The sequence below is a fragment of the Capra hircus genome, chromosome 23 (genome assembly GCF_001704415.2).
Source record: "Capra hircus breed San Clemente chromosome 23, ASM170441v1, whole genome shotgun sequence".
Classification (NCBI taxonomy): Eukaryota; Metazoa; Chordata; class Mammalia; order Artiodactyla; family Bovidae; genus Capra; species Capra hircus.
This window is the reverse complement of record NC_030830.1, coordinates 21375708-21390065: the sequence shown is the minus strand read 5'-3', so window position 1 is coordinate 21390065 and position 14358 is coordinate 21375708. Positions and strand designations below refer to the sequence as shown.

Below are 14358 nucleotides of genomic sequence, written 5' to 3'. Positions count from 1 at the left end.
GGGGAGGGGGCCCAGTGGGCTGGGGTGGGCCAGTCTCCCTACCTCCTTATGTTATGCTAATAGAATCACAGATGCATTCAGATGCAGCTGCAGAAACAGGGGTCAGGGGATCTGATGTCACAATGGTGGGGGCGGGGAGACTAATCTTGTGTCACTGGATCCCACACAGGCAGCTGTCCCACGCTTAGAAGAAAATGATCATGAACAAATTTAAGTCAGTCACAAATGTCTTGACATTCTCAACAGTCCGTTGTATGTTCCAAATGCCCACTCAGAGAATCTGCATTACCCAGTCATGCCACCTCTGACCCAGCCTTCTCCTGCTTCAGGCCCTCCAGGGTCTCACCTTTAGGACTGGTGAAAGGTAACATCACAGCCCTGAGCACTGTCACTGCTTGGGATAAAACAGAACAGGGCCTGGTCAGAACCCACAGGAGATGAGCCTAAAGAGGGATTATGGGATGGGTGAGATTCCTCATGGGCTCTCATCTGTACTATTCCAAGGGTCTCAGGGATAACCCTCCAACCCACCCAAACTTACTAGCACCCTGAACATAGCTCCCTCCTCTGCCTGTGGGGAGAAAGCATCACATAATAGGCCAGGGAGGAGGCAGGGCCATGACATCCTAGAGGAGCCCCCTGGTCCTGGCCCCACTGAAGACCCAGGGTAAGGTCAGGAAACATGAAAAAAGGAGATGTGCAAGCATTGGACAGCTGCCCTCCTGGAGCTCTGTCCTCAGCCTGGACCCTCCCCTCTGACCTCCAACTGCTGGGAATCAGGTCCCCATCATCAGCATGATTAAGGTGAAAAATTAGTTTTCAGCTCTCATATACTTTACAGAAAGGTAAATGTTAGCACTCAGCTCCAACTGCAAGCACATATGTGTGGATAGTTCTTCCAAGGGATGAGGCAGGCAAGATTCTACCCGGGCTTGAAACCCCCAGTGAGACAGAAAACTCAGATCCCTCCCTCCCTTCCCTACCTGAGCACTTCTTCCAGATCACAGCTCCACTCACCACAGCCACCACGAGGAGAACCAGGCCTACAGTGATGCCCATGATGGGGATGGAGGGCTAAGGAGGTCCTGTGGAGGAAAGGAAAGGGGCCCTCACCTCAGGCATGAATCCTAACCTTGGTGAAGTTCTTCTGAAGGCTCCTGATTAGATAATAAGGTTGACCATCCATCCCCCTCCTTACCCCATCTCAGGGTGAGGGGCTCATGCTGCACAGGGCATGAGTATCTCTGCTCTCTCCAGAAGGCACCACCAGGGCCGCCCACTTCTGGAAGGTTCCGTCTCCTGAAGTCCTGGTGTCCACAAGCTCCATGTCCTTGGTCAGGTCCTCCCCATCACGCTGCCAGATCAGTGAGATCTTCTCAGGGTAGAAGCCCAGGGCCCAGCACCTCAAGGTGACCTCAAGGTCAGAGATGGGGTGATGAATCACAAGGATCTTTGGAGGGTCTGAGAAGGAAGAATCAGAAAATTCACTTTGTGTTATCTCCATGGGCCAGTGAAGAGGCATCTTGAGGATGGACAGGACAGTGGGTTTGAAAAGAAGTACAAACAGCAGACACCAGCCTGGACCCTGGGGTCTGGGAAAATCTCCTATTCCAAGGCAAGTTCTAGAATGAGACACTAATGTAGAAGGCTCCAGGTCTCAAAGGGATAAAACAGATTTCTGGACCCAATCTGAGTGACGAGTGAATGACTCAGAAAATCTGGAGTCAGACCTCCAAAGATGTTTTCAGGCCAATAACAAGGCCTTGACAGAAAAAGTCGTGGTTCACCAACATTGCTGCCAAGGCCATAGGGAACTGTTGACCAGTTGCTTCAGGGATAGTCTTCCTTTCCATCCCCACAAGACTGGACTCCTCAATTGTCCCTTAGAGAGACTCGAGCCCTCTGGATGCATCACTCTCTTACAGAAGACAAGACCCTAGAAGGATCCCTCCCTCTCCCACCTAGAAGGAACAGTGGTATTCTGATACTGATTCCACTTTCCTTTCCTCCTAGGAAGCCAGCTCCAGTCCGAGGGGAGATCAGGGAGGCCCTGCGCCCCTCCTACCTGTGCGCAGCAGCGTGTCCTCCTGTTCTCCTGGAATCTCTGGAGCCGCTCCACGCACGTGCCCTCCAGGTAGTTTCTGTCGCGCTGTGCATCACCAGAGGCCTCTTGCTTGCACTTGGTGATCTGAGCCGCCGTGTCTTCTGCCGTCCTTTTCCGTGATCCAGTGAATGTTGGTAATTTGATCTCTGGCTCCTCTGACTTTTCTAAATCCAGCTTGAACATCTGGAAGTTCACAGTTCATGCACTGTTGAAGCTTGGCTTGGTGAATTGTGAGCATTACTCTGCTAGCTGGTTTTAGAAGAGGTAGAGGAACCAGAGATCAAATTGCCAACATCCATTGGATCATCCAAAAAGCAAGAGAGTTCCAGAAAAACATCTACTCCTGCTTTATTGACTACGCCAAAGCCTTTGACTGTGTGGATCATAACAAACTGCGGAAAATTCTCAAAGTGATGGAAATACCAGAGCACCTGACCGGCCTCCTGAGAAATCTGTATGCAGGTCAAGAAGCAACATTTAGAACTGGACATGAAACAACAGGCTGGTTCCAAATTGGGAAAGGAGTACTTTAAGGCTGTATATTGTCACCCTGCTTATTTAACTTACATGCAGGGTACATCATGAGAAATGCTGGGCTACATGAAGCACAAGCTGGAGTCAAGATTGCTGGGAGAAATATCAATAACCTCAGATATGCAGATGATATCATCCTTATGGCAGAAAGTGAAGAACTAAAGAGTTTCTTGATGACAGTGAAAGAGGAGAGTGAAAAAGTTGGCTTAAAACTCAACATTCAGAAAACTAAGATCATGGCATCTTGTCCCATCACTTCATGGCAAATAGATGGGTAAACAGTGGAAACAGTGTCAGACTTTATTTTTGGGGGCTCCAAAATCACAGCAGATGGTGACTGCAGCCATGAAATTAAAAGACACTTACTCTTTGGAAGAAAAGTTATAACCAACTTAGACAGCAAATTAAGAAGCAGAGACATTACTTTGCCAACAAAGGTCCATCTAGTCAAGGCTATGGTTTTTCCAGTAGTCATGTATGAATGTGAGAGTTGGACTATAAAGAAAGTTGAGCATCAAAGAACTGATGCTTTTGAACTGTGGTGTTGGAGAAGACTCTTGAGAGTCCCTTGGACTGCAAGGAGATCCAACCAGTCCATCCTAAAGGAAATGAGTCCTCAATATTCATTGGAAGGACTGATGTTGAAGCTGAAACTCCAATACTTTGGCCACCTGATGCAAAGAACTGACTCATTTGAAAAGACCCTGATGCTGGGAAAGAATGAAGGCAAGAGGAGAAAGGGATGACAGAGGATGAGATGATTGGATGGCATCACCGACTCAATGGACATGAATTTGAGTAAGCTCTGGGAGTTGGTGATGGACAGGGAAGCCTGGTGTGCTGCAGTCCATGGGGTCACAAATAGTCGGACAGGACTGAGCAACTGAACTGAACTGAACTGAAAATGAAATTGGCTGAAAGACTGGCCGACTCTGGCTGGTTGAAGGTCCCCAGTGGGTCCTCCCGCGTTGAGGCAACCTGGCTGGTACCTGGGGGTGGGGGTAGTGACCTGGATCCGGGCCCACGTTGCTCACCCACTTTGCTCTGGTTGTAGTAGCCCCACAGGGAGTTCAGGTTCACCCCGAAAGTCTGGGCAGTGTTCTTGATGCCCTGCATGTTCCAAACCCGATACTCCGGTCCCTCCTGCTCCATCCACAGCGCCCGTGCCTCCATCTTCGGATTTGGGTCGTCACTGTCAAATCGCACGAACTGCGTATAGTCTACCACAGTGAGACTGATTGGTTTCTGTAGAACCGAACAGGCAATGGGAGTGAGAATTGGAACAGTGTCAGGAGAATCCACGTGGGAAGGCCCAACATATTACAACCCAGACAGGGTTATAATACTGATAAATCTTTACATGTTAACAGAAATAATGTTTTCTTTAATGAGAAAGAACTATTTCCCCAAATAAGCAAGACAATGAGAAGAATAAATCTTTTACTTTTACACTTTTGCAAGTCTTTTGTCTCAGAAAAAACTGGCCTAAAACTCAACATTCAAAAAATGAGGATTATGGCATCTGGTCCCATCATTTCATGGTAAATAGATGGGGAAACAGTGGAAACAATGGCTGATGTTATTTTCTTGGGCTCCAAAATCACTGTGGATGGTGACTACAGCCATGAAATTGAAAGACGCTTGCTCCTTGGAAGAAGAGCTATGACAAACCTAGACCGCATATTAAAAGGCAGAGACAAAAAAAAAAAAAAAAACAGGCAGAGACATTACTCTGCTGACAAAGGTCCATATAGTCAAAGCTACGGTTTTTCCAGTGGTCAGGTATGGATGTGAGAGTTGGACCATAAATAAGGCTGAGTGCTGAAGCACTGATGCTTTTGAACTGTGGTGTTGGAGAAGACTCTTGAGAGTCCCTTGGACTGCAAGGAGATCTAACCAGTCCATTCTAAAGAAAATCAGTCCTGAATATTCATTGGAAGGACTGATGCTGAAGCTGAAACTCCAATACTTTGGCCACCTGATGTGAAGAACTGACTCATTTGAAAAGACCCTGATGCTGGGAAAGATTGAAGGTAGGAGGAGAAGGGGATGACAGAGGATGATAGGGTTGGATGGCATTACCAACTCAATGAACATGAGTTTGAGCAAGCTCCGGGAGTTGGGGATGGACAGGGAAGCCTGGCGTGCTGCAGTGCATGGGGTTGCAAAGAGTCAGACATGACTTAGTGACTGAACTGTCTGTCTCATTAGAACACCACTGGATTTCTGTATTTGCTTCTGTATTTAAATTGTTATTTTAGTTGAAGAAGTATATGACAAAACATACAGCCTTACAAATATGTTGAAGTAGTATTTTTACTAACCTTTGTAGATAATTGTTTCTGATTATCTGAATGTCTCTGATTATTTCAGCTATTCATGTCTGATACTAAAAATTACACAATTGGTAGTTTCTCAGGGTTTGAGGGTTTTTATTTCTTTCTTTTATTAAATGAACCTGAAACACCGGGACTGAATATTTTCTGTTTTGTTACATTAAAATCCACAGGCCTATCTTGGACATTGAATGGATCTTTTACTAATGCATGAGTTTTTAAAGTAATGTAGTGTTTCACTAAGTTATGTACAACCTAACTTATGTACCTCTTTCAGTGTTGATTCCTTTAAATCAACACTGGAATCAGACTATTTAAAACATCATTATTTGTTTTAATATTACTATAGATCCCAAGAGAAATGTTTGTCAGTACTGAGAAACTCTCAATCTTACAGTGATTGTGCACACATTTTCCAGAAATCTGATTTTCTCTGGGGAGCTTAACTTTTATCAAGGGAAGTACTGTGAATTGTCATCTGTCAGTTATTTTCTTGAATGGAGACGCTCATGTTCATTTTCAAGAAAATGTCCGCCAAATGTCCAAGTCTAAACAGCCATAATTCTGGGTCATTCTTTCCTTCAAGTAAAAATGGCATCCCATTAAAAAAAAAAAGGCTAGTTCAGTTCATAAAGATTATTTTCTTTGGGAACTAGTACTTTGGAATATTGCAGAAATGCTTGTATATATCTTGTGTGTGTGACCTTCCCAGGTGATACAGTGGTTAAGAATCCACTTGCCAGTGAAGGAGATGCAAGAGACACGGGTTTGATCCCTGGGTGGGGAAGATCCACTGAAGTGGGAAATGGCAACCTGCTCCAGTATTCTTGCCTGGGAACTCCCATGGACAGAGGAGCCTGGTGTGCTCCAGTCCACGAGGTCTCAGAGTTGAACAGGACTCAGTGACTAAACAGCAACACACCACCCGACCTTTCAAGCCTGGAAGGCAGCCTTCTTTTCTCAGCCCAGAGAGCTATGACCCAAGCATCCTGCCTCTTCTTCCCATTTGTGAACCTGATAGACAGGCCCACCTCCAAATCCTGAAATCAAATGTCCTAGACCCAAATCTAATTTCTAGCCCCATCGATGACCCAGGAGTTCGGGGTCTTCTCCGGTCAGCGGAGGCTCTCCAGAGCCCCACAGGCTGCAGCTGAGCCATGCCACCAGCTCATTCTGGATCTAAGACTGGGAGTTGGAGGACTTCACCACCTAAGAACTCCTCCACCAGATCAAGGCATCCCTCAGGAGTAGGAGTCTGTGGAGGCAGCTGGGGATCTGTCTGTCTGTTCTCGGTGCTTGTGGCCACAAGTGAAGTGCGGAGGGCGCTGTGGAGCTGTCTGTCTGCTTGGCTGCCAGCCTGGGGTAAACTAGTGAGTAGCTCCTCCTTCTTCTAACACAGTCTCACCCTCATCCCTTACCAGGAACTGCCTGCCTTTCCTGCTCCAGTCTCAGCTTTAAGGATGTGTTCAATCATCAGCAAATATTTTGGGGGCATCTACTATGTGCCAGGCACTATTCTAGGCAGGGTATTTAAACCAACTTGAAATCCTGCCTTGATCCACTTACATGCTGATGGAAGACCTGACAATAAACAGCAAGGCCCTTGAAGTAATGATCGGGGTACCATAAAGCAGTGAGTGATTTAGAGAAAGAAGACAACCAGCAGGAGCTGGCTGTAATTTTAAATACAAGGGAGGCTTTCCTCAGAGACAACGTTTAAGCTAAGCCCTAAAGGAGGTGAGGAGTGTCCCTGCATTACTGGGAGGGGTAATGTTCCAGGATCACCATCTGCCCAAACCTAGGGCTCTACTAGGCAAACACTGAGGCTGCAGCAGGAACTGGAGTGGGCAGACTTCAGGAAGGACTTCCTGTAGAGGACTGTGGGGATCTAAGTTTGTATACCTCATGCCCTCCTCCTGTTTGTGCCTGGAGATTCACGAAACCCTCAAGATTAGAGGAGGAAGAAGGGCCTGGAGTGGAGCAAAGTGGGGAGAGGGGGAGGAAACTGAGGTGGGGTCCCGCCCCAACTCTGCGCTCATCCTCTTCTGGGTCCAGTGTGAGGTGGACACAGGGACACTGATTGGCCTCTAAAAACAGGCACCCAATGGGAGTGAGAACTAGGGCCGCGTCACAAGTATCCAGGCAGGAGGGCTCGACACATGTTGTGAGAGAGAAAGTGAAACTTGAGAGACAGGGAATCCCCAAGAGGAGCATCCCCACCCCAGACACCTCCCTTAACTCAGACCCTGAGAGCCTCACGCCCTGGGGCACCTGAGACTTTGTTCTGATAGCTCCCCTCCTGCACCGAGAGCTCTTGTTCATGCTTACTCTTATAGTCCTGACCCAGTCTCAGTCCTTAGTGAGGACCTCAAGGATAATCTTATGTGGCCAATTTATTGTTATTTTCCATAAAAGAATAATACAGTTAAAAATTTTTTGTTAGCTTATTTAGAATAATATTAATAATCCACGAGTTTAATGTGAACAATAGCCATTTCCCAGAATAGACAGGGTAGTGCGAAGAGTGGAGCTTTTTACATTTTTGTTTTTGCAAGTCTCTCTGTTATCTGTCCCATTAGACCACCCCTGGATTGTCAGGTTTCCTTCTGCACTGAAGCCACTATTGTGATTGAAGACTCTGAAGATCAAAAGGCCTATACAAATGTAGGAGCAGTCTTTTTAATACTCTTTTCAGATCATTGTGGATGTTCATCTTTCTTACAAAACTAAAACTATACAAATGGTAGATTCTAAAAGGTTATTTTCAAAGTGGACCTGAAAGAATATCATTGACTATTTCTTATTCTGTTTTAAAATTCATAAGCAACTAAAGATCCCACATGCCACAGTGAAGCCTAGTGCAGCCAAATAAAGAATTAATAGCTAAAATAAATATTAATAACATAAAATGAGTACAACAAAAGTAAGATATATATTCCGGGGAGAATTAAAATATCCACTTTAGAAAAGCAAAGTCAATATGTGTATGTGTATAACAGATTCATTTTGCTGTACTGTAAATTAACTATATTCTAATAAAAATTATAAAATAAAAAACAAAAAATAGAAAATGGAAAAGTAGTTTTAGAAACTATATAATCCAATCTTCCTCTTTTCTATTTACTTTCTCACAATGTATTTCCTTATTTATTTCTGGCTCCAGCGGGCCTTCCTTGCTGCATGTGAGCTTTCTCTAGTCGCAGTGATCAGGGGCTACTCTCTAGTTGCGGTGCTGGGGCTCCTCCCTGCGGTGGCTCCTCTGTGGTAGAGAACTGGCCCTAGGGCGTGGGGGCTCAGTGGTTGTGGTGCACAGGTTTAGTTGCCTCTTGGCATCTGGAATCTTCCTCGACCAAGGATCGACGCCCTGCACTGGCAGGTGGATTCTTAACCACTGGACCACCAGAGAAATCTTCAACAATTTCATTGAGGTATAATTGCTATAAAAAATTGCACATATTTAATATGTATAATTTGATGAGTTTGTACATGTGCAAACACCTGTGAAAATATCACCAGAATCAAGGTAATAAAGATGTCTGTCATCGCCAAAAAAAAAAGAGAAAGAACCAAAAGAAACTGTAGTCTACTAAATGCTCAGTCATGACTAGGATTTGCATCATTATAATAATACAAATATTGGACATTGAGCTAATCAAAATTACAAAAATGATAGATTTATAATTATAAATTGGAAAGATGGGGTATGTGGAAGAAAAACCAATTAACTACAAATGGTACATAAAATTGAAAACCAGAAAGGAGTATTATAGATATGTGTTTTAGAGACATAGAAGAAACAGAATCAGCTGAAAGAAGCTAAAACAATTGGTCTCCGATATTCAAGAGATGGGAGATATCCATCTTGATTTCAAGTCTTGTAGAAGTATGTTATTTCTTAAAATTTTGTGCATGGATCCACTAATTAAAAATAAAAAGACAAGCCAGTAGGTGAGAGAATGGACTTTGGACTCAGGAATTGTTCCGGAAGAAGAGTCCTAGACGTGGAGAAGTAGTTGGAAGGAAATTGGACATAGAGTGGTGGATGTTTATGGCAGGATTTTGTTTGGATTTATTTATTTATGTTTGATTAATTTTAATGAGAGGGATTGCAGCATGTTTGTATGCAGGACTGAGGGAGCCAGTAGAGAGTGGGAAACTGATGACACAGGGGAGGATGGAATCAGATCCTGTGCCCACGCTGAGGGGCAGCCTTAGAGGTTGTGGGGGGGTGTCCGTCATCACTGTGGAAGGTGAGGGTACAGGTGCAAGTGTGGGAATGCGGGGGGAGGAGGATGGACTGAGTATTATTTTCTGAGTGGAAAGCTCACCATTAAGAACAGGGAATAGGGAGGCAGTGGAGGGTCTGAGGAGGGAGGGAGGGAAGAGAACTAGCCTGCTCAGGAGGTGTGAGAGTGAGCTGACGGGAACCGGCATCAGGGGAGTGCAGGCTGGAGGCCACTAAGGTCTGTGCTCATCAGCTTAGAGAATGTTTCAGCAGGAAGATGTGTAATAAACTAAAAGAAAATGCAACCACATTTCACTGGGTGTGAGGATTACAGGGTTTTTTACTTTGTGATTTATCACTCTCAACACTTTATTAGTTGTTTCACAGTGAATATACATTAGATCATATACCATACATTGCACATATACCATACATTGCACATGTATCACGTGTGTGTGTGGCTGTGTATGTGTGTTCAGTCGCCTCAGCTGTGGTCAGTGCTTTATGACCTTATGAACCATAGCCTGTCAGGCTCCTCTGTCCATGGGATCCTCCAGGCAAGAATACTGGAGTGGTTGTCATGCCCTCCTCCAGGCGATCTTCCCAACCCAGGGATAGATCCTGCGTCTCTTGTGTCTCCTGCCCTGGCAGGCGGATTCTTTGTCATTAGCACCACCTGAGAAGCTGAGAGAAATGCAAAAATATTCAAGAATATGCAAAATAAATAATTCATATTCTCCCCTGCATCCTCCAATCACTCAAGTCCTCTAGTTAGATATCAAGACAGTTAGCAATTTCTATTTTTTCTTACTAGAAAATATAACTATGCATTAATATATATTGCTATGTCAGTCATAGACCTCAGGCCAGTGACTAGAGAAATTATTGACAAATTTACGTATCTAGTAAAGGACTTATATTAGAATATGCATAGAACACTTAAACTCAACAATATGAAAACAAATAACTCAATTAAAATTGAGGAAAAAATAAAAGTGAGGAAAAGTCTGAGTAGACGTCTCATCAAAGATGGCATCTCAATGAAAATATATAGGGAAAGATGCTCAATGTCACATGTTATTAGGACATGCAAAGAAAACCAGCAATGATACATCCTCACACCCCTATTAGAGTAGCTAGAATCCAAGAACCTGTGATGCCTAGTATTGACCAGGACGTGGAGCCGCAGAAACCCTCATTCACTGGGGCAGGAATAGGAAGCAGCGCAGCCGCTAGAAATGAGAGTCAGAAGTTTCTTATGAAGCTTATGGATGGAAGCTCTCCATCCAGCCTACTAATCAATCTAGTATTTCTCTAACTCATATGAAAACTTAGTTTTGCACATAAGCCTGCACGCCAATGTTTATAGCAGAAAGCCCTTTAAAAATGATGTATTTACTTACTGGTGGCACTGGATCTCCGTTGCCGCGCTCAGGCTTTCTCTAGTTGCGGAGCGCGGGAGCCACTCTTCATTGCAGCGCTCGGACTTGTTGCGGTGACTTCTCTTCGCATGGAACACGGGCTGTAGGTGCACGAGCTTCAGTAGTTACATCACTTGGACTCAATAGTTGTGGCTCGTGGCTGCATGGGCTTTAGTTGCAAGTGGGATATTCCCAGACCAGGGATCAAACTCGTGTCCCCTGCTTGGCAGGGCATTCGTATCCACGGTACCACCAGGGAAGGACTAGCAGGGCACTCTTTAAGTGTGCGCTGCACACCGTGACTTCCTTCTACAGACTGCAGTGTGGAAAGCGGGGAAGTGAAAATGGAAGGTCACAAGGAGATAGCTGGGGAATGCTGCCTTAGCCAGATGATGAGCTGAACTTAATAGTGAGAATAGAGATGCCTCTGAGGGCATCTCCATCCCCCATTGCTGCTGTCCAGCCTGCAAGGCAGCCATTTCTGACTCGGACCACAGCCCATCCTTTCCCCAGGCTGTGCTGAACAGGAGAGAGCAGAGTGGCGGGGCTCCCATGTGGCCACAGGGCTGGCGACAAGAGACCTGAGCTCCCCTTTGACCTCCTTAGCAGGGACCTGCCCAGGATCTCCCTTCCAGTGGGTCAGGGCCCCATCCAGCATCAAGTTCAGAGTCTGAGTTGTTTTCCCAACATACACTCTGACATAGACATTTTTCTCCCCATTAAATGGCCAAAGACTTTGGCTTCAGGGAGCAGCCGATCTCCAGGCTATAACAGCTGGTTTCCAGGTCCAGGATGGACCCCAAAAACATACTGGGTGCCCTCAGTGTCCTGGAATCAGTCCTTGAACCCCAAGTTCCTGTCACTTGTTCCTGTTGCTTCTGTGACTGGAGGCTCTTCCTTCAGGGAATCAACTCGGGACTCTTCATCCTAGGATGAGATGAAAGAGAGGGAGGAAGAGGAGGAGATCCCCAAGATAATAGCCTGTGGAGACGGGGAGGCTCCTGGAGAAGTGAGGAGAGGGAGGAAACAGTGACATCATGGGATGGAGGCCTCGGGAGTGGAGGGCGAGGAACCAGAAAAGGGTGGGGGAGGGTCACTTAGCAGACTCATGTGCAAGGAGGTGGGGTCTGTGCAGGTGGAGACACAGGGGCTTCTGGCCTGGGCGCTGGTAAAGGCTCTATTTTCCACCAGGATGATAATTACACAGATGTCAGTTTGATATTATTGCTTGGAAGTTATACTTACAGTTTAGGTATTTTCCTGTCCTTACAGGTATGGTATAACTCAAATGCACATGGAAGAGGGGAAAAGAGAAAAGCAAAGAAGAGAGGTGATTAAAGGAATTCCTCTCTTCTAGAACAAGACCTTCCCCAACTCCTTCACCAGCCCCCCTTAAGCTGGGGTGCAGGGAGAACCACGGCAGGGAGAGGAAGGAGAGCAAGGTCCCTGCAGCCCTGGGGGAGCCCCCCTGGCCCTGACTGCCAGGTTGTCAGAGTTCCACTAAGACATCACAGCCACATCCAAGTCTGTCCTCATGTCACAGCACTGGGCTACTTGGATACTGTCTCTTTATTTTCTAAGACAGTGGGAACCACTGCATCAAAAACAGTGGCCCCAGGGCAGCAGAAAAGGAGCTGCCCAGCTCGTGGTCAGATAGGTCCCTCTTGGAGCTCAGAGAGGGGGACGTGGGGTGGAGCCTGGAGTCTATAGTGAGCCCAGGAGATGCGCCGTGAGTCTCAGCCCATGGGTCTGTCCAGCGTTTTCCCTGTTCTTAGTCAGGAGAGGTAACCCAAGAGGAGGAGGACAGCCACCTCTAGAGTGATCATTTACTTGTGCCCAGTCGTTCAGTCGTGTCCTGCTCTTTGCCACATGTTGGACTGTAGCCCTCCAGGCTCTTCTGTCCATGAGATTTCCAAGGCAAGAATAGTGGAGTGGGCTGTCATTTCCTCCTCCAGAGGATTTTCCAGACCCAGAGACTGAACCCGCATCTCCTGCCTCTCCTGCATTGGCAGGTGGAGTTTTCATCACTGACCCATCTGGGAAGCCCTGGATGATCCTGTGTCACTTTTAAAATATTGTTTCTTGCCACAAGTTTGTGAATAAAGATACCTCAGGAAGGGGGGTCAGTGGCTCTAAAGGAAAGAACCATCTGCCGCAGGAGGAGAATGGACAGCTGGTGTCCATCAGCCTGAGTTTCATCATCCTCTCCACACCCCCGCCCCCAGGGCAGCTGGCCCAGTCTCGTATCTGACTGCTCTCTGGGACTTATGTTCCAATATTGAAGATGATGTAACCATCTCTGCTTCATGCCAACCTTTAGAATATCTCTTATAAATAGTACAAGAAAACAAATGATCACTTTGAAACATCAGTTTGGTTGTTAAAACCATTATCAAAACACAGGCAGGGAAGAAATCGTTGAATTGTGCTGAAGAGCCTGAGAGCCACTGCTCTAGTGTTAGATCATATGAGATGAAAGGAGGGCGTCAGTCTAAGTGGGAAATTCCACACCCTGCCTAGGGAGGGCATGCATGGTAACTGGGCCTTTGAAGAGAGAGATGCTGGATAAGCCCATTGTCTGAATGCCCAGAAGAGACGGGCCTACCAGGCTAGATGGAGAGGAGACGACAGCAGGAGAAACCCCCCGGTCAGCTCATCTGTGCAGGACACTAGACTCACCCAGCTCAGTGTTCTGAACATTCGAGGCTCCAAATGATTGTGCTGCTCATACCCAGCACAGACTCTGCTCTAACCCACCTCCAGCAACGTGATCACTGCAGGAGTGTTGTCAATGACCCCTGGTTGTCCTTCCTACGGGGAACAAGCATCCTATGGACACTGTAGCCTAAAGAACACTGTACAGGGTTTCCTCCCTGTGCCGTGCCCACTGCAAAGCCTAAGCTGTTCACTGGGGCTGGTTTAACCAACACTGGATTCTTTCATTCACTGGACATTTCTGCCGCCCTGTGAACTTGAATGAAAAAGGCAAAATACTCACTCTCAAGTAGCTCTGAGGATTTGATCATGGAGGTAGGGACATAGGCAAGTAGTTAAGAGCTTGTAGGAGCTGGGGGTTGTCAGAGACCAAGGTTCATTGGAGCAAGAGACAGACAACACTGCACTTCCAAGGAGCAGCAGGAGCTCTGGGATATGTCTTAGGGTTTCATTCACTGATTTCAGAAGAGTCTTCTTTTTTCACCGCAAGAGAGTAATTTTCAAAATATACAGAGGGACTTCCCTGGTGGTACAGTGGATAAGAATCTGCCTGCTAATGCAATAGACACGGGTTCGATCTCCAGGAAGATTTCACATGTGGCAGAGCAACTAAGCCTGTGATCCCCAACCGCTGAGCCCTCGCTCTAGAGCCTGTGCTCCGAAACCAGAGAAGCCGCTACAAGAAGCCCCCGCTCAACCAGAGAAAGCCCATGCACAGCAACAAACACGCAGGACAGCCTGAGTAAATAAATTTAAAAAAGAGAAAGAGAGAGATTGCTATTCTTTCAGGAGAAAACTTAAATGCATCTATTTCTCTTTGTTACAAGAGAAAGAGTAATGGGACTATAGATTATACCTGAAAGAATTTGAGAATCCCAAATTTTTGAGAAGAGCTCTGAGTGTTTGGAGATGACATTTTGAGAAAGATGGTTTTAGAGCAGTGCTTCTGAAATGTTAAGATGTAAGCAATTGCCTCAAGGGCTTGTTAAAACATAGATCCTGATTCTCTAAACTGTGCAGTAG

At 46.1% G+C, this 14358-nt stretch overlaps 1 pseudogene; it reads right to left on the bottom strand.

The window, feature by feature from the left end:
- Positions 294-14358, bottom strand: part of LOC108633433 — a 38699-nt pseudogene continuing 24634 nt past the window's right edge.